Source organism: Scardinius erythrophthalmus (genome assembly GCF_964197995.2).
Source record: "Scardinius erythrophthalmus genome assembly, chromosome: 14".
In the NCBI taxonomy this organism is placed as follows: domain Eukaryota; kingdom Metazoa; phylum Chordata; class Actinopteri; order Cypriniformes; family Leuciscidae; genus Scardinius; species Scardinius erythrophthalmus.
In genome coordinates, this window is record NC_138234.1 from 19420449 (window position 1) to 19440299 (window position 19851).

At 41.8% G+C, this 19851-nt stretch overlaps 1 long non-coding RNA gene across 2 annotated transcripts; it reads right to left on the minus strand.

The window, feature by feature from the left end:
- Positions 1-8081: 8081 nt before the first annotated feature.
- LOC308701810 lies at positions 8082-19553 on the minus strand. 2 transcript variants are annotated; one of them, XR_014031516.1, is made up of 4 exons: positions 19421-19514; positions 17791-18418; positions 15197-15350; positions 8082-10310 (listed from the first exon to the last, which is right to left on the minus strand). It is a non-coding gene; the product is annotated as an uncharacterized lncRNA (long non-coding RNA). The 2 variants fall into 2 exon arrangements; XR_014031515.1 differs by lacking the exon at positions 17791-18418 and having other exon boundaries at positions 19421-19553.
- Between the last annotated feature and the right edge of the window lie 298 nt (positions 19554-19851).

A 19851-nucleotide genomic window follows, 5' to 3' on the forward strand; every position in this document is an offset into this window, starting at 1 on the left:
TATCTTTTATATCAAAAAGATATTTGTATAATTGCCCTTATACCATTTTATAGATACATTGAATATAGAAAGAATATATAAAACGTAACGGACAGATGTGTAGGGAAATTACACTTTAAGTAAAAAGATATTTTGAGCCGTTAATACCACTCCTACCTCTAATTATTTATATTATTATAATTATTATTATTTTTAAGCTACTTCCCATAAATATCAGAAAGGAAAAGGATAGTTCCCTTTCGTGGTCACTCCGAGTTACGTCGGATGACGACGATTGGGGTTTCGCTTAGAAGCCTATCACCTTCGAGTATATAAAACGAGCCAATGGCAATGAAATGCCATGGGTCTGCGGAATTTGCATAGCGTATCTCCGCCCACCGCAGGGGGTATATAAGGAAGTACGCTGGCAACATGCAGATATGTTTTCGCTTCGGAGCCGAGAACTTCTCCACTCCACGCAAGCCAAAAATCCTGAGTTATTCTTCTCAATTCCTTCGAGACGAGCGAGCTCTCCGGTGTTGGTGTGACGGCGATTTCAGCGAGTGCACACTACCCTGCTGATCTGGTCAGTGATCTGACAGTTAGTGTGATTTCTCCTGGTTCGCTTCAACATCCGCAGAGTTTTCCTCTCACAAAAAGAGCATTGCACGCGGCACGTCTTTTTAAAGATGCCTCGCCCGTGCACTTCTGGTTGTGGTCGCGATGTATTCTTTGCTGATGGGCACAATCTCTGCTTAGCGTGTTTGGGCGTTGATCACGCTAAAGCAGCGTTTGTGGATGACTCATGTTCTCACTGCGGGAACATGACCATCTCCATGCTGCGGTCGAGACTCAATGAGCTCACCAGAGCGAGAGTCCCCCTACCCACACCCCGATCTACTGACTCCCCAAGAGCTAGTACTTCGGCTGGTGGCCGGGGTGACCTGAGGGTGACTGTGTGGAGCACACCGCCGATACGTCCACGGTCCACACGCCCCTCTTCAGCATCGGTACCCGCGAGTGTTCAAACTGAGACCGCTGGTCCCTCTACGGAGGCCCCACGTGTTTCGTTTGGAGCTCCAGCAGAGGATGCAATGTCGATCACTGCATCACAAAGTGGGCATGAGTCCTCGGGAAGTGAGGATTCGGCTGTGTTGCCGCCCTCGGGCGTGCCAGCATTGCCCGAGTCTGATCCCGAGCTGACTGCCATGCTTTCCCGGGCAGCCGCGGCCATTGGGCTCGAGTGGTCCCCGCCACCCGATCCAGTGCGCTCGCGGCTGGATGATTGGTTTTTGGGAGCGGCCGCTGACACTCGTCGCCGCCCAACCCCAATACCATTCTTCCCGGAAGTGCATGAGGAAGTCACGCGGTCCTGGAAGGCCCCCATGTCTTCCCGTGATCGTTCGTCGGCTTTCTCCGCCTTTCCTCCCCTCGATAAGGCTTATGCTTGTCGGTACACTGGGATTCCCCCGGTCGAACGTTCTGTCGCGATGCAGCTGTGTCCGACAGGCGCTTCATCGCGTGGTGATCCTAAGCACCCATCCAAAGCCTGTAGATTTTCGTCTACTATGGTGGCGAAGTCTTACAGAGCGGTGGGACAGGCAGCTGCCTCTTTGCATGCCATGGCCATCTTGCAGGTCTACCAGGCCAAGATGCTCCGTGACATGCACGAGGGTAGGACAGACCCAGGGCTCTTCGATGAGCTGCGCGCCGCCACCGACCTCGCTCACCGAGCGACGAAGGTGACCCCGCGCTCCCTGGGTCTGGTGATGTCCACAGCTGTGGTCCAGGAGCGACATCTCTGGCTGAACCTGGCCGATATGCGTGAGCCCGAGCGGACTCGTCTGCTTGATGCTCCCATATCCCAGGCCGGCCTTTTCGGCGGTGCCGCCGAGGACTTTGCCCAGCAGTTCTCGACCGCCCAGAAGCAGACTGAGGCGATCAAGCACATTCTGCCCCGACGCTCCGCTGCTGCTCAGCCGTCGGCACAGAATCCTCAGCCTGCTCGCCGCAGAGGGCGCGCTCCCGCCCCTCCCGCACGGCCCCAGCAGCAGCCTTCATCTGGGCCGCGTCGTGGAGGAAGCCGCAGGAAGGCGCCACAGCCCTCTCCGGCCCCGCGGCCCGCTAAACGCCAGGCCAAGCGGCGCCCCTGAGACGGGCTGCTCAGGATTGGCGCTCAATTCTGTTCAGGAGCTGGTAGCAGGGCCACTCCTTCCCCCGGTGAAGGGCCGGGGGAGAATCTTTTGTTCTCCACTCCCCGCTGCTCGTCCAACGACGAGCAGTACCCTAATGTGGTTAAAGACAGAATTGAATCCCCCAATCCTGAGCCGACAGAGTCCGAGGGCCGCAGTGCGCGCCACCCTCGGGTCCCGCCACTGCCGCCCTCCTCTGTCCCAGAGGTGCGGGATGACAGCACGCGCCGCCCACAGGCCACGCTCCTCTCATCCCCCTCTGTCGCCAGACCCCTGCCTTAGCACGCCCCCGTGGGACGCGCGCCCTCCCCTGGCCTCCTCTGGCAGGACGCGGTTAATGACCGTGCCCCCGCACAGGGCCGCTATGCCACCCTCGCCGGTGCCGGTCATTCCGCCTCGCTGCCCCACCGACGGTACGTCTGTGGTTCGTATGACCCCGCTGGTGCACTTTCTGGAGGCCTGGCTAGAGCTTCCCAGACTGTCCCGCTGGGTCGCGAGAACCATCAGATTCGGCTACGCGATTCAGTTCGCGATATCTCCTCCCCGCTTCAGGGGAGTCCGCTTCACTATGGTCGGTGGCAATGCCCCTGTCATGAGAGCGGAGGTCGCCACCCTACTGGCGAAGGGTGCGATCGAGATTGTCCCTCCAGCCGAGATGAAGTCCAGCTTTTACAGCCCTTACTTCATTGTACCCAAGAAGTCCGGTGGGTTACGGCCAATCCTCGACCTGCGCGTCTTGAACCGCTCCCTTCACAGGCTGCCGTTCAAGATGCTAACGGCCAAACACATCCTCCAGTGTGTGCGGCCGCAGGATTGGTTTGCAGCGATTGACCTGAAGGACGCCTACTTCCATGTCTCCATTTTACCTCAACACAGACCGTTTCTACGGTTTGCTTTCGAGGGGCAGGCATACCAGTATGCGGTTCTCCCTTTCGGGCTAGCCCTGTCTCCTCGCGTCTTTACGAAGGTCGTCGAGGCAGCCCTTGTTCCCCTCCGGGAACACGGGGTTCGCACCCTGAACTATCTCGACGACTGGCTGATCCTAGCTCACTCTCGAGACCAGGTTTGCGAACACAGGGACCTAGTGCTCCGGCACCTAGCTCGTCTGGGCCTTCGGGTCAACTGGGAGAAGAGCAAACTCTGCCCCGTGCAGAGGATCTCTTTTCTCGGTATGGAGATCGACTCGGTCGCCATGTGCGCGCAGCTTACGAGCGAGCGCGCGCAGTCACTGCTGACTTGTCTTTGTCAGTTCGAGGGCAAGAGTGCGGTTCCACTGAAACTTTTTCAGAGGCTCCTGGGGCATATGGCATCCGCAGCCGCAGTAACGCCGCTGGGATTGCTTCATATGAGACCGCTTCAGCTTTGGCTTCGCGATCGAGTCCCGAGGTGGGCATGGCAACACGGCACTCTCCAAGTCCCAGTGACTCCAGCCTGCCGTCAGACCTTCACCCCGTGGACGAACCTCATTTTCTACGGGCCGGAGTGCCCCTAGAACGAGTTTCCCGGCATGTTGTTGTATCAACAGATGCCTCCACCACGGGCTGGGGCGCCATGTGCAATGGACATGCTGCCGCGGGCTCCTGGACAGGACCCCAGCGCCTTTGGCATGTCAATTGCCTCGAGTTGCTGGCTGTACGTCTCGCCCTGCACCGCTTCCATGCGCTGCTCAAGGGTCAGCACGTACTAGTCCGTTCAGACAATACCGCGACAGTAGCGTACATCAACCACCAGGGTGGTCTACGCTCCCGCCGTATGTTGCAACTCGCTCACCACCTCCTCATATGGAGTCAGAAGCATCTGAGGTCGCTTCGAGCCATTTATATCCCGGGAGACCTGAACCAGGCAGCCGACGAACTGTCTTGGCTTCGGCCTCTCGCTGGAGAATGGAGACTCCATCCCCAGTCGGTCCAGCTGATTTGGGATCAGTTCGGGGACGCACAGGTAGACCTGTTTGCCTCCCACGACTCGTCCCATTGCGACCTGTATTATTCCCTGACCGAGGGCACGCTCGGCACGGATGCACTGGCGCACAGCTGGCCACAGGGCCTACGCAAGTATGCGTTTCCCCCAGTGAGCCTTCTTGCGCAGACTTTGCGCAAGATCAGGGAGGACGAGGAGCAGGTCATTTTGGTTGCCCCGTATTGGCACAACCGGACCTGGTTCTCTGAACTTGTACTCCTCACGACAGCACCTCCCTGGCCAATTCCTCTGAGGAAGGACCTCCTTTCTCAGGGACGGGGCACCCTTTGGCACCCTCGTCCCGATCTTTGGAACCTCCACGTGTGGCTCCTGGACGGGACGAGGCAGGTTTGAGTACCCTACCACCAGCGGTGGTGGCTACCATCACTTCAGCTAGAGCATCGTCCACGAGACATGCCTATGCGTTGAAGTGGAACCTCTTCGTCAACTGTGTTCTTCAAAACATCAAGAACCCACGAAATGCCTGATCAGTGTCGTGCTTTCCTTCCTGCAAGAAGGGTTGGAGCGAAGGCTGTCTCCCTCCACCCTGAAAGTGTATGTTGCCGCCATTGCCGCACATCACGACGCAGTTGATGGTAAGTCTCTGGGAAAGCACGACCTGATCATCAGGTTCCTGAGGGGAGCGAGGAGACTGAATCATCCTCGTCCTCCCCTCGTACCCTCTTGGGACCTCTCAGTGGTTCTAACTGCCCTGCAGAGTGCTCCATTTGAGCCTTTGCAATCAGTAGAGCTTAAGTTCCTGTCTATGAAGACAGCGCTCCTGGTTGCATTGGCCTCCATCAAGAGGGTAGGGGACCTGCAGGCATTTTCGGTTGACGAAGCGTGCCTGGAATTCGGGCCGGCTAACTCTCACGTGATCCTGAGACCCCGGCCTGGATATGTGCCCAAGGTTCCTACCACACCCTTTCGAGACCAGGTAGTGAACCTGCAAGCGCTGCCCTTGGAGGAGGCAGACCCAGCCTTGGCACTGCTCTGTCCAGTACGCGCCCTTCGTGCTTATGTAGACAGAACGCAGTGTTTCAGGACCTCAGACCAGCTCTTTGTCTGTTATGGTGGGAAGCTGAAGGGAAAGGCTCTCTCAAAGCAAAGGTTATCTCACTGGATAGTGGATACCAATGCTTTGGCATACCAGCAGCAAGGTCGTCAATGCCCCCTTGGTGTGAAAGCCCACTCCACTCGTGGCTTCCTCTTGGGCTCTAGCGCATGGCGCCTCGCTAACAGACATTTGTAGAGCTGCAGGCTGGGCGACACCCAACACATTCGCAAGATTCTATAATCTCCGAGTAAAGCCAGTTTCTACTCATGTACTCGCTTCAACCAGCCGGTACTAGATTCTGCTCAGGTGTCTTCGCTTGCTCGCCATTCCTCTCCACGGACGGGATACGTGCGATTTTCTTCTCAGGTGAGTCTGATAAGCTCTGAGTTCCTCCAGCACCGGTGACGTCAGCGCCTGAGTTATGCCAATCTGCCATAACGCAGCTTTTCCGCTTGACTAGGTGCCTCCATGTGCATGGTCCCCCCTCTGGGCGACCCCCACATGTGTATTTCCACTGTAAGTCTCTTTTGAGCGTGTGTCTTTCCCTTGGCAAGCCACCTTGCCACCCCTGGGGTTTAAATATTCCACCTGCGGCTGGACACCTCAGTGATACTCCATATGCATCCCTCTGGATCATATGTGTCTCTCAAGTCCCCCCCTTAATGGTTGGGCGTAATTGCATATTTCTCCTGAGATATGCTTCCCAGTGTACCTTGGTATTCCTGTGTTAGGTAGGACTCCTTCATTCGTGCTAGTTTCACAACAGGGAGCTCAGACTTACGCAGGGCACTGGATGACAGCCGAGGTGGCGTGATTAGACTGGAACCCCAATCGTCGTCATCCGACGTAACTCGGAGTGACCACGAAAGGGAACGTCTTACGAAAGGGAACGTTACGTCTTCCTGCCACTTCCGCTGTATCGCTGAAAAACGCCTGGGTCCAGTTTCGACTCCTCAGCGAAGACATATCTGCATGTTGCCAGCGTACTTCCTTATATACCCCCTGCGGTGGGTGGAGATACGCTATGCAAATTCCGCAAACCCATGGCATTTCATTGCCATTGGCTCGTTTTATATACTCGAAGGTGATAGGCTTCTAAGCGAAACCCCAATCGTCGTCATCCGACGTAACGTCTCCGTTCCCTACTCAGGGAACGAGGGTTACATACGTAACCGAGACGTTCAGTTCCCTTATGTATTCCTGTGCTCATAAATCATATAATGTGTTAGCTCACCCAAAATGAAAATTAAGTAACAAGATCATAACACATATGATTGGTGGAATCAGATAAGCTGCATTGTAGGCTGATTATCATAATTTGCTGCTCCACAACAACAATTGCGTCCATATTTAAAAGCCATAAAAACGAGATGCATTAAAGTAAAAATGAAAACAGCAGGTCCAATGAAGAGAGATGATATTAGCAGATTCTGTAAAAATGTCCACTTCAATCAACTTCTCCAATCCAATTAACAAAAGACTTGCTGGAAAAGTCTGCACAGCATTTCCTTTCAGAAATTCTTGTACATTGCTTAAAATATCTTCTTGCAAAGACATCTTTTGAGGGAGTTTACAATGTGTACAGATTCCTTAAAAAAAGAAAACAATTATTATTCATATCATCAAAAATAAAATTATTGTCTCTAATTAAAGGAGAACTCCGGTCAATTTTAACATTGAGCTCATTTTTTTGTAAATTTGGAGTGCTGTCAGTACAGAGAACAACGACAAAAATCGGTGTTGCCTACACCGTGTTATCCTCTTTATAAAATTTGCACCCTGTTGACTGCAAGATTTAAACCTGCTTTTAGCCTCTTAACATCCTTGATGTGTCATTACAAGTGCACAGGTCATGTGAGTGATTCCTTCAGAGTCAACACGCGGTGAATCTGACTGCAGTAGATGTGCAAGATTATGAATAAAAGTGATGTTATTTCAGCCAGCGCTCATACCTGTATTCACAAGTCCACAGTAGTCGATTGTCGAGTTCGGGCGCATGATCGTACGTACTAAACCTATGCGCATGAACTCGACAATCGACTACTGTGGGCGGAGTGTGCCAATCTGGTGACTCCCTGACAGTTGTTTTCTCTTTTTCCCAATTTTAGATTCAGGTGTCATTACTTGCCATTGGCCAGCTCTGTTCATTTAAATAGTGTTTGGTAAAAACTAAGCAGGCAGTTGAGGATGATATGTGGAAACTCAAAGTGATTCTGTTTCTTTCATTTTTATTTAAAAAAAGTTTGCTGAACAATATAAAGATAAAATATTGAAATTTAATATATATGTATATATATATATATATATACACATTTTAGGTAATAAAATGATGCATTTTTACATGGAGTGATTGCTATATGGACTTTATTTTGTTACCAGATGAGTCTGGTTCCTCATTAGTTTTTTTTTTTTTTTAATACCTCACAACCAATGGAGTTAAAAAAAAAAAAATTCTTGATTTATTGCTAGATTCCCTGTTCATTAGGACCCATAGACATTATAACATTGAAACATGCATTTTCTATTAAGCTGCTTTGAAACGATATGTATTATGAAAGCGCTATATTGAACAAATAAACATGACTTGACTTGGTGGCAGCATTGCACAAAAACTGAAGACTAATGTAAAAGGCCAGAAGAGAATGACATTCCCCTCGTTCTGTCTTCTTTTATTATAAATGAAAGGAAACATCGCTGATGATATGCAGATATTATAAGAAACAGGAGCAACAGCTTTTTACTTTTACAAATGTTTACAATTTTCCCCACACAATGTCTGAACTCTGTTAAAATAAAAAGTTCTAAAAGTTCTAATGTCTAAACACCAAAACAATATCTGTCGGCTCTCGTGAGAAAGGAGGAAAAGTGAGAATGAACTGGATGTATTTGAAATAAGGTTTAATGTAAAAAATAAGGTTTAAAAAGGGTACAATATTAAGTCTTTAAGAAGTTACAGCAAAAAAACACAAAAACATATACATAAAAAAGAAAAGATGAGAACTCTGGCTTTCTTCACAAATGATTCTTAAATGGATAGTTAATCCAAAAACAAACAAAAATGCATAGGTTTATTCACAGAGAAAAAAAGAAAGCTTATAATGGTTTATAATGACATTATGTGACATGACAGAATGTCTGAACTATCCATTTAAACACTCAGTTGAGATTCAAATAAGCATTAAGCACAGGTAAAGGAAACAACAATATGAAATAAACCAAATTCATTAAAGGTGTATGAATCTGCATTCACTAGACCAGAATGTTGATATTATTAAACCCGAAACCATGCGAAATAAAGTTTGAGAGTTTCCGCCTTCTTAAGTAGAACTGTCTGTTCATTCTCTAACGTACTCTTGGCTTTTCACTGTTGTAGTTCATACAAGTCACAGTGATAATAATCAGTTGAAGACAAGAATCACACTGTGATGTATAGTCACAGTTACCTTTTATTGTAAATATTAATAATATAACTTGCATATTATTAGATAACAAAATTTTTACATTTGTGATCTTTAATCAAAAGTCCAAAAGGCACTAACTTGACGTCTGTTTTAGAAGGATGCGTGGGTGGGTTGGAGGACAAATTCAGAGTATGAGTTACTATATTTGCCTTCACTTCACTTCAAACTAACCGTTTATTTGTATAGCACTTTTAAAAAAAAGCTCAAAACATACTCTATTTGAATTGATCAATTATCTGGTCTCTTGATCTAGTTTACAAGTTCTATGTTTGAATAGGGAAAATAGAGGTGTAGCTTCAAACTATTGAATCTATTTCCAGAAAAAAAAAACTATTCACAACCATCATGCAAATATTCTTTGAAATCATGTTGGTACATGATTAGATAGATAAATGTAATTATAAGGTAAATAAGTTATTCTGCCCACAGCGAAATATCTCTGGCAGTGTTTCCATTCCGTGAAATGAGGAGATTGAAGAGACTCACTTGAATAAAACTGAAATTGAAACATGCTTGATGCATATTTGCATAAGAGATTGTGATGAACAGGTGAATTTATGAATCTATGAATTTGTGAATCTCTTTAAATGTATTACTTTCGAAGTACTTTTTCACAACTTTTTGTATTTTTTTTTTACATACTACCAATGACAAATAAGGGACATGCATTATTTCTAAATTAATTTGATTATGAATGATTTTTATTTAGTTTTTTCTCTATTGTTTGACCTTGCACTAATCCTTAACCACAGAAAACATAGAGACTAGAAATAAAAAAATATATAAAAAAAATATTTTAAGTCATAGAACAGTCTGTTTCAGTGAAACAGAAACTTGAGCAAATTTCACAAAATGAGTTATTTTCCCCCTAAAAGAGAGTTTAACATTCTTCAAAAAATGTGCACGTGTGAAATATTTTTTTTTTTTTTTTTTTTTTTATAAAATGACAGATGGTTTCATAGATTAGACTCTTATTCCTCAGCTGGGATTGTGTAGAGCTCTTTGAAGCTGCACTCAAACTGCAATTTGGACCTTCGACCCGTTGTACCCCATTGAAGTTCACAATTATGGAGAAAAATCCCTGAATGTTTTCCTCAAAAACCTTAATTCCTTTTCGACAGAAGAAAGAAATACATGAATATCTTGGATGATGTTGGGGTGAGTAAATCATTATTCTGAATTGAATGAATCCTTTAACGCAAAAATTATATACTCAGGATATGTCATTCTTACGAAAATACCTGTGATGGCTTGAAGAACACAGATAAACACAGATCATTGCAATCGTGTTTATTGTCTTCATGTTTCATTAGTCAAAACATGTCTTGTATTGTTAACATTGGATAAAAATGGAAAAATATACTAAAGTACTTTGTAACGTAGTAACTTTAGTAGTTTTTCAGTAGTTTTACTTTGACTTTGGTCATATTGTTTTCCAGTACTTCTGCTTGTACTCAAGTAAATGATTTCTTAAGTAGCAATACTTCATTAATTTTAATTAATTTTTCCCTAGACCTTTCATTTCCAATGACTCAGGCTGTCCCGTTGTAGCAGAACTCTGTGACTCAGGCTGTCCCGTTGTAGGAGAACTCCTTGACTCAGGCTGCCCTGTTGTAGTAGAACTCTCTGGCCCTGGCTGGTCCTGTCCCAGTGTAGCAGGACCTATTAGACATTCATAGGAAAATCGTAAATATTAAAATTTCATTAAATATTGCATAATCATTTCCAGCCATTTCCAGTTCATTGTATTTAAGTTTTAAATTTAGGTTTCACCCTCAACACATTCAGGTCGTTTTTGACTCAGAAGAGATAGCCTACATAACTTTTCTAAAAAGAAATGTAAGTTTTTATTTACTTTTATTAAGGTAATTTATTAAGATATAACCTTTAAAAAAAGTTACACATTTCATGTTCAGGTCAGTTTGGACTTGGGTACTGTATGTATGGAGTACCATAGGGCTTGGCGAAAAAAAAAAAAAAAAACGCCATTTTGTGAGGCCACTTTTGACGCACAGAGGAAGTTTTAGTCAAAATGGCAGCGCCCTCTTGTTTGCGTCCCAGAATGCACAGCACATTGACGTCGGTTGCCAAGCCCTATTAGGTGTCAAAAAATACTTGAATGAAATATATATATTTATAAAGTTATATATAAATATATATAATGTAAAAAAAAAAAAAAAAAAAAAAAAAAAAACTTTTATAAAATATATTTAGACTTTTCCCCATATCGCACACAGTTTTGGCGCTAAATTGTGTTTATAAACATGAATATGAATGACTCATTAAAGTTGCTGATCAGATCAAATATGGTTTTAGTTGTTTTACTGTTTTATAAACAGTGTTGGTCAAGTTACTTGGAAATAGTAATTAGTTACTGATTACTGATTACTTCTCCAAGAAAGTAATCCAGTTACTTTACTGATTACTTATTTTCAAAAGTAATTAGTTACTTTACTAGTTACTTTACTAGTTACTTTTCAAAAACATGATGCACGAAATGAATACGCTATAAAGCAATAGACCTTTCAGCCTAATTCTATTCTTTCTGCATATTCCATCATCTAAAATTTTATCAAATGAAACATTATTTTTTTAAACTTGTTTTATTAGTTTCAGTATTTTAACTTTATGCACATTGCATCAATGACTCACTCATTAAGATGGTCGCCTGCCTCCTCCTACTGGTGGTTTATAAATATTATTTCTATGCACAAATAATATTTCTTATTTGTATATTCAAAAAATATTTTAAATAATCTCATTACATTATTTAATGCAGTTTAATTTGATTGGTAACAGCCCTTTAGCATCTTATTATTCTATTTTAATTTATTGATCAAATTTAAGAATTTTAAATGAAAGATGAAGCAAACGATTAGGGAAAAATGGCCTTTATAAATGTTAAAATATTATAAATATGCCGATTTATATATGTTAAAGCTGACTGAACTGATGAGAATACTGATTCGGAATAAATTATATTTACAACATTTACAACAAAAAAAATAAAAAAAAATGTCCTGTTCAAACAAATGTTTTTACTCAGACGAGTGAATGACTGACCGAAGGACAAATGAAAAGGCTTAAATGTTGAGCATTTGGTATATATATTTTTATTATTATTCATTTATTTACCCATAAACCTGTCTTTAGGAAGCCATAAGTTACAGTGGCAAGAATACCTTTGTGAAACCTTTGGGGGTGGTGGACAGGGTTTACATTAAGACAGGGGTATGCCTTAGTTAAACGTGCATTTCTTTTCTTTTCTTCCACAGGTGTGCAGTTTTTTATTGCTTGCATTAAAATAATTTTCTCTTGTTTTGTTTTTTAATTTAAGTCTTTTTCTTCTGCCATTCATGCTTATCAGCTCCATGCAATCTTAATCTTTTCTTGGTTCAGCTGCACACAGTCTGAAAATGTTTTTTGGCAGTTTGCTAAAATAAAAGAGCCAGAGCCATCGTTTAAGCTGTTGACTTTTCTACCTTGAGAAAGAACGTTAAACGAACAACTTAAAAAGGCATGACAAATCATGACTGCCATCACTCACAACGTACCAATGCATTATCCCTCATGAACAAATATAACGTCTGATGTTTGCATACGTGCATACCAGTTTACCATTACGACATCGTTCATGTATAAACATGACGTCTGAACACAGACAAACGGTGCGTGCTGACGCGTCAAAATTCACGCGTTTCGTTTAAAGACTTTTGAACGCGATCGCCTGCCATAGTGTTTACCACTGACTTTGCGGCGCTCATGTCATTGTCACTCACAAGTCACGACTCACGTCACGAGACAGTCTCGCAGTATAACGCAGTAACGCAGCCTGCTTATGGGGAAGTAACAGTAATCTAATTACTGTTTTTGCAATTGTAATCCCTTACTTTACTCGTTACTTGAAAAAAGTAATCGGATTACAGTAACGCGTTACTTCTAACGCGTTACTGCCCATCAGTGTTTATAAATGAATGATTCTTCGAGTCCAAATGGACCCTAAATGTAGTACACAGATTTTGAAAACATTATGACTAGTAAGCAAGTATATGGATAATTTATTTGTAAACCACATCAGTAAAACAAAACAAAAATCTAAATTGTGCAATAATTTTTTGACCCCTTCAGACCCTACATCCAATAAAATGGGCATCACATGGTTTTTGGTTTAAACCCATAAAATGTTGTGTTTATCATGTGTACTGCCTGGTAACTGATTGGTCCCTGATGAACCAATCACAATGAAGACATGACCCATAACTTAATCTGATTGAGCTTCAGGCATCATACGATCTGACCGGGGAAGAACTTCTTTTTTACCTTTTATATGCTAATTTATGTTCATGCACTGTAAAACATTTTCAGGTGGTTAAACTTAGAAATGAAAGTTCACCTGCTGCCTTAAAATGTGAGTAAACTCAAATTGACAAAAAACTTGGTTTCAACTCACAAATAGTCAAGCCATTGATTACGTGATTTAATTAAACTTTAAGTTTAACTTTTGAAAGCTTATAAACGTGAGATCCAAATCACGACTATTGGAGTTAAAAAGAAGACTTAAGTTCAAATAACTTAATGGGCTGTTCAATAGTTTAAAAAAGTAATAATTTGATGATCTTGTAGTATACAAGTTTTTTTAAAGTTCAATTGGGGTTTTTTAACCAAAAGTTTAACCAAAATACTTTTGTCCCCATAACATATGGGTTTAACAGGACCACACACACATATGCCTTGATGCTACAATTACCAATCACATATTTATCAAATCAACCAGAGCAAGTACACACAGGGGCGTAGCTACGTGGTGGCCAGGGGGGGCCACGGCCACCACTGGTCAAGGCTCGGCCACCCCGCCGGCCCCCCCAACCTCACGGCCCCACCCCCAGTCTGAGGAGGGGGAAAATAAATTTAATAAAAAAAACCCCTCCTGAACAGAAACGGTCTAAAGGAAGCTGAAATGTATGCATTACTATTTTTTTTATCAAACCATTTGTCACTTACGCTACAAGCCCCATATTAGCAACATGTTTGGTCACGCCCCCATCAACAGTGCAAGACATTAACGTTACGTGCCTGCATTCTGACAGCGCGTAATGGAGAGCAGCTAGACTAGCACTGGATACCACTAACACGTGAGTAAGTTGGTGATACTTGAAAGCATAATTGAAATGATAAGATGATTATATTGTGATCTTCTCACTCAGTTTAAGGTGTAATTGTGTCGACATAGAGGAAGGGTGGCAGAGTGAGTTGAGTAGGGCTGCTGCGTGCTTCTGATATTATTGCAAACTTGTATTATCTAGCGCTAGCTTGCTAGCTAGCTTAACTCAATTCCAATGTGTCACTTAGGGCCGTTACATAGTCAACGCGAGCGACGCGCTCCCGTAGAGTCATAGCACTGTGAACGCCCGTCTATTTCGCTTCAAAAGCTCGCTTTCGCTTTGGACGCGCGAATGGATTCAAAATGTTCATGCGTCGAACTAGACGCAAATTTGACGCTCTATTCGCGTTTGGTGTAAACGCAGCATAATAACATGCTGCGATGCCAAGATTGCAATGCTGGAATGTGTGTGTCAGAGAGAGAGAAGCGCGGGCGCGATCGAACAGTGAAAAAAAAGAAAAAAAAAACTTACTCCGTCATTTTGTTCAGGACATCGTTACACTTATATTTATGTAAAACACAACATTGTGCTTTTGTCAAACTGTAACCTACAACTGCCACCCAACCAAAATCACACACACACAGACACACTTAGTATACATAAGCTCGCATAATTTTTCATCTTCGCCAGCCATTGTATTCAAACCTTCTTCTGTAAACATAAATATACTTAAATTAATGTACAATACTTGCAATGTCGCCCCCACCGACAACGCATAATAATAAATTGAATATTGCACTTAAAATGCTATGGTTTACCTAAATAAATTATCGCCTAAATGACAAATTAGGCTGTGTCCTTATGTCATACTACATCCCTGTCTCATGTTAAAGTCCCTAACCCCTCACATAATAATGACACATCGCATTCGCACATTATCTAAGCACCCATCCCAATAACATGGATTATCAATAAGACATTAGTAGTCTCCATAAGGAAGTTCAATCCATTGTTTATGGCCTGGCGAGCCGCGGGAAAACCGCTACTCTGGGTAACGCGGTGCGTGAGTTTTAAAATAGTAGTTTTTGACAATCAAGTGCCACCCCAAATAAAAGACTGGCCCAAGCTGGCCCCCCCAGAAATAATGTCCTGGCTACGCCCCTGAGTACACATAAACACCCACAGACATATAGGCTACACACTACTAGTCTTTTTAGACTTAATCAATAATTCAACAACCTATTTTTCCTACATTCTTATAGCATTGCTTGTGTTACAGCATGTGGGTTATTTTTTCTTCACTGGGAAGAAACAAGTCTGAAGGGATAAAATATTTGTTCATTTCTGTTAAACATAATATCTGTGCCTTATTGCTTTAAGTAACAGGCTAAGATCAAAGTAGCACAGTGTTTGATTCTCTCCACTGTTCTTGAAATTGTCTCCTACCTTGTCCCTCGTTCTGTATATTTGCTGTTCGTCCACAGCAGAGTAACAGTCGACTTGGGCAGCAGTCACATTTACCAGTTATGCAGCTGTCATATATAGCCACTACGATAAACGACAAAGCACTTAAGACGCCGATCATGACATAACCTGCAAACTGAAAGAAAAAATAAAATCAAAATAATACATTAAAGGGATAGTTCACCCAAAAGTGAACATCAGCCCATGATTTACTCACCCTCAAGTCATCCTAGGTGTGTATGACATTCTTCTTTCAGACAAATACAATTAGAGTTATATTAAAAAAATGTCCTGGCTCATACAAGCTTTATAATGGCAGTGAATGACAGTTTTGTAGTCCATAAAAGTGCATCCATCCATCATAAAAGTGCTTCACACGGCTCTGAGGGGTTAATAATTCCTTCTGAAGTGAAGCAATGAGTTTAAAAAAAAATAAATAATATTTAACATGTTACGAAGTAAAATTCTACAAACAGTCTACTTTATAAAAAAGTGCAGTCTACCTGACTAAAGCGCAACTTATGACGTCAGAAGTAGCATAGTACGTCATGGTGTATCGTAAATATCAGCAGTACGTAGCATTGCTGGCAGAAGTTGCACTTTAGGCTTAAGTTGAATCCTTATGTTTGTTATTTTAACATATGTTTTGTTATTTTGCTTTATAAAGTTTTAAATATGAATAGTTTTCTTACACAAATGCATTGCTTCACTTCAGAAGGCATTTATTAACCCTCCGGTGTAAGGTGCTGAGGAAGACAGGCGAAGACGAGGATCTAAACGGCAAGGTTTTAATGAAATAACACATAGAACAAATAATAAAGAACTTCAGGGATAAAGAAACAAAACCACGAGAATGACAAGACTAGAAGCAACCCTTACATGTACAACAACTGACAAGTAACAAGTGAAACACAAGGGCTATAAATACACAGGGACCAACAAGCTAAACAAGATAACAAGGGGGTGTGGCTAATTTGAAACACCTGGGAAGACTAATAAACTAGAAAACTACAAAGGACTACAAAACATGGCACAGAACAGGAAATAACAAGTCCACACAAGACAAAGGGAACACAAGACAGGAATCATGACACCCGGAGCCGTGTGGAGCACTTTTATGATGGATGCACTTTTATGGATTTCAAAACAGAAACAACCATTCACTGCCATTATAAAGCTTGGAAGAGCCAGGACCATTTTTTATATATATACCTCCGATTGTATTCGTCTGAAAGAAGAATGTCATATACACCTTGGATGACTTGATGGTGAGTAAATCATGGGCTAATTTTAATTTGTGTTCCACAGAAGAACGAAAGTCATGGAGGTTTGAAACGACATGATGGATAGAAAGTCAATGATAATGAATTTTTGGTTACACTTTAAAATAAGGTTCATTATGAAAGATTTTGTATTTTCAGTCATCAGATTCATTTACATTGTGACTGTGTATCAGATGTAATCCACTCTGTGTCTGCAAAGGTGTGTGCCAAATGGCCCATACAGATGAATGGCCCATTCAGATGTATGGTCCATAGAAACTGATTGGTGTGAATGAATAAAAAGAATCAGCATTGCTCAGAGTGGATTAGCAAGTTAGATCGATCTCCTGTGGGAGGTCAACAGTTTTCCTTTGTTTGTAGCCCTTTTGTCTTCATGTATAAAGTTCTGTCTCAGACACAGAACATTGGGTTAAGATTGTTGAAGGGCGACATGCTAACATCGCTGCTGAAGGACTGCTACACTACAAACCTTCAATAAATTCTTCTCCCCACAAGAACTCTGGTCAAGCTTACTTATTTTATGTATTGGAGAAATCTAATACATTGGCGAGCCACCCAAACCACTGCTCGGCCAAATACACCAAAATCTAAATCTAACAATTAGTTAATATATTAACTAACATGAACTAACAATGACCAATACATTTGTTACAGTATTTATTAAATTTTGTTAATGTTAGTTAATAAAAATCCAGCTGTTCATTGTTTGTTCATGTTAGTTCATGGTGCATTAACTAATGTTAATAAATACAACCTTTGATTTTAAAAATGTATTAGTAAATGTTGAAATTAATATTAACTAAGATTGATTAATGCTCTAGAAGTATTGTTCATTCTTAGATTACTAAGGTAGTTAACTTATGTTTACTAATGAACCTTATTGTAAAGTGTTACCGAATGTTCATTTTGGGTGAACTATCCCATTATATGATTTATGAGCACAGGAATACATAAGGGAACTTAACTATCCTTTTCCTTTCTGACATTTTTGGTAAGTAGACATTTTTGGTAAATAGGGGGTGGTGTGGCGCAATGGATAAGACACATGCCTTTGGTGTGAGAGACCTGGGTTCGAATCCACTGTGTGACACCAATGTGTCCCTGAGCATGACACTTAACCCCTAGTTGCTCCAGAGGCGTGCGACCTCTGACATATATAGCAATTGTAAGTCGCTTTGGATAAAAGCGTCAGATAAATGTAAATGTAGATTAAAAAAACCAGCAAAAAAACAATGAATTATACATTATGGCAGACAAATATCAAGAACAGCTCATACAGAACATGATATTTACCTGAGAATCATAAACATATTTTTGAGTCAAATCTCGTAGCTCTGTCTCATTCCTGAACTCTTCTGTAGGTTTACACCAATACCTGTTGAGCTCCGCATCAAAAACATAATCTCCCTTCCATCGTGTGCTGCCACAAGCAACATAATCTCCATCAAGTAACAAGATGAAGATCCACATTACAGGTGGAATCAGACAAGATGCTAAAGCTTTAGGACAGTTCTGATGAGCATTTGTCGTGTTCTGCTTAGTATCATTTGCTCCTGCACACCAACTACTGCCTCCACGTTTGAAAGGCCTCAAAACAAGACTCATTAAAGCTAAAATAAAAAGTGCAGGTGCAATGAACATGGACACTGTTAGATTTGTATTCTGCTCATCTTTGCATGGGCATTTAAAAACTAGTACTTCCATCATCTCCTCAAATCCAATTAACAGTAAGCTCAATTGGAAAGAGCTGAATACTGGAGATTGTTTTAGAAATCCATGTGTTCCATCTAAAATATATTTTGCCCACGACGTCATCTTCTAAGGGATGTTTGATGATACTTTTGGCTGCTTATGTCTCTTGTAGTCTGTAAAAAATGCCTGTAGTCCAGTTCACAATATCTTTAAATGGTGGACAGATGCCCTTTAACAAAGAAGAATATAATTATATTTGCATCAGAAATGAAATCATATAGTTCTGGGTACAAATATACGTTTAAAAAAAAAAGTACCTATTTGCACTTAAAATAATTTTTCTTAATTAAAAATTAAAAAGTTGCATGAAAAAGTTTGTATATTTCTGCATTTTTCAGACTGCACTGTGAATGAAAACTCAATGGCTTCAATAACAATGTGAAAAGTTCGACTGTTTGTGTTATTAGTTTAGTTATAGATGGTGTTTGTCTATTTATTAATAGTTAATGACTGACTCTTGTTTCGGCTCGTCTTGTCTGTTTCAACGAGGTGTTAGAGCATCTTTCTGCCTTTGCATCAACATTTGAAGTTGGCAGCAACTTTAAACAGGAAAGAAAGTGTCTTTCTGTGTTCTCAGAAAAAAAACTACAAGTGATAAAAAAATTAAAAAACACCAGTGTGCTTTCTCTCTTCCAGTCCAAAATAAAATTCAAATGCACACATGTCAGTAAAATGTGCACTTTCTCAGCACGTTCAGCATTTTTATTGGCTATTGCTACTCTGATATAATAATAACGACAGTGAAGAGGAAAATGATTAGGGACAGAGAGAGGAAATAGAATCACGGCCTAGAAACTGTCTTGGCTATGTTTCACTTTTAGGAATAAAGATTTTCCACTCTCTCTATCTCTGCTGCTTTCACCGACCTTCCACATCCAACATTCCCTTTTCTTTCATAACTCTCTTTATTCATTTTATTGTTTTGTTAGCTTGAATTATTTGAGTTATAGCATGTAATGTAATTGTACTTTACTCTTTACATTAGTTTAAACAAATGTAAATTTTCACCACCCTCATGCTAACTTGATATAGGTCTACCTCAGTGAGCATTAAAAAAACACACATGAAAACGTTTCATGCATGGTCAACCAAATATCTTTGGCACAAATAAAGACAAAAGACAAATTTACTTTTCTTGAATCAGACCATAAAATAAGGAAAAATGGCCTACCGGCAACCAATTTGATTTCCCTTCGATGTGAGTAACTTTCTGAGCCTAAGCACAGAGCTTAATACGTGTTCTTTTTTCTTTTCTTTTGGAAAACAGGAAATTCCTTTCAAATGTGCAGCTACTTTTAATGTACTTCGGAATAAAGTTCCGGAGGTCATATCCTGGACAGAACTCTTAGGGGCGGTTTCCTGGACAGGGTTTAAATTAAGCCAGGAGTAGGCCTTAATCTAGAATAGTTAATCGTGTTTTAAAAAATGGCTTTCTGTAACAAAGATTAAGTACGGATTAGTTACACCTGGACTATGGAGTCCTGAACTAAAATAAACCAGATTAATTTAAAACAAACTGTGCTAATCTGAATTAGCATGATACAGGTTGCCTATAAAACATGGAATGAACCAAGAAAAGCTTAAAATTGCATGGAACTGAGA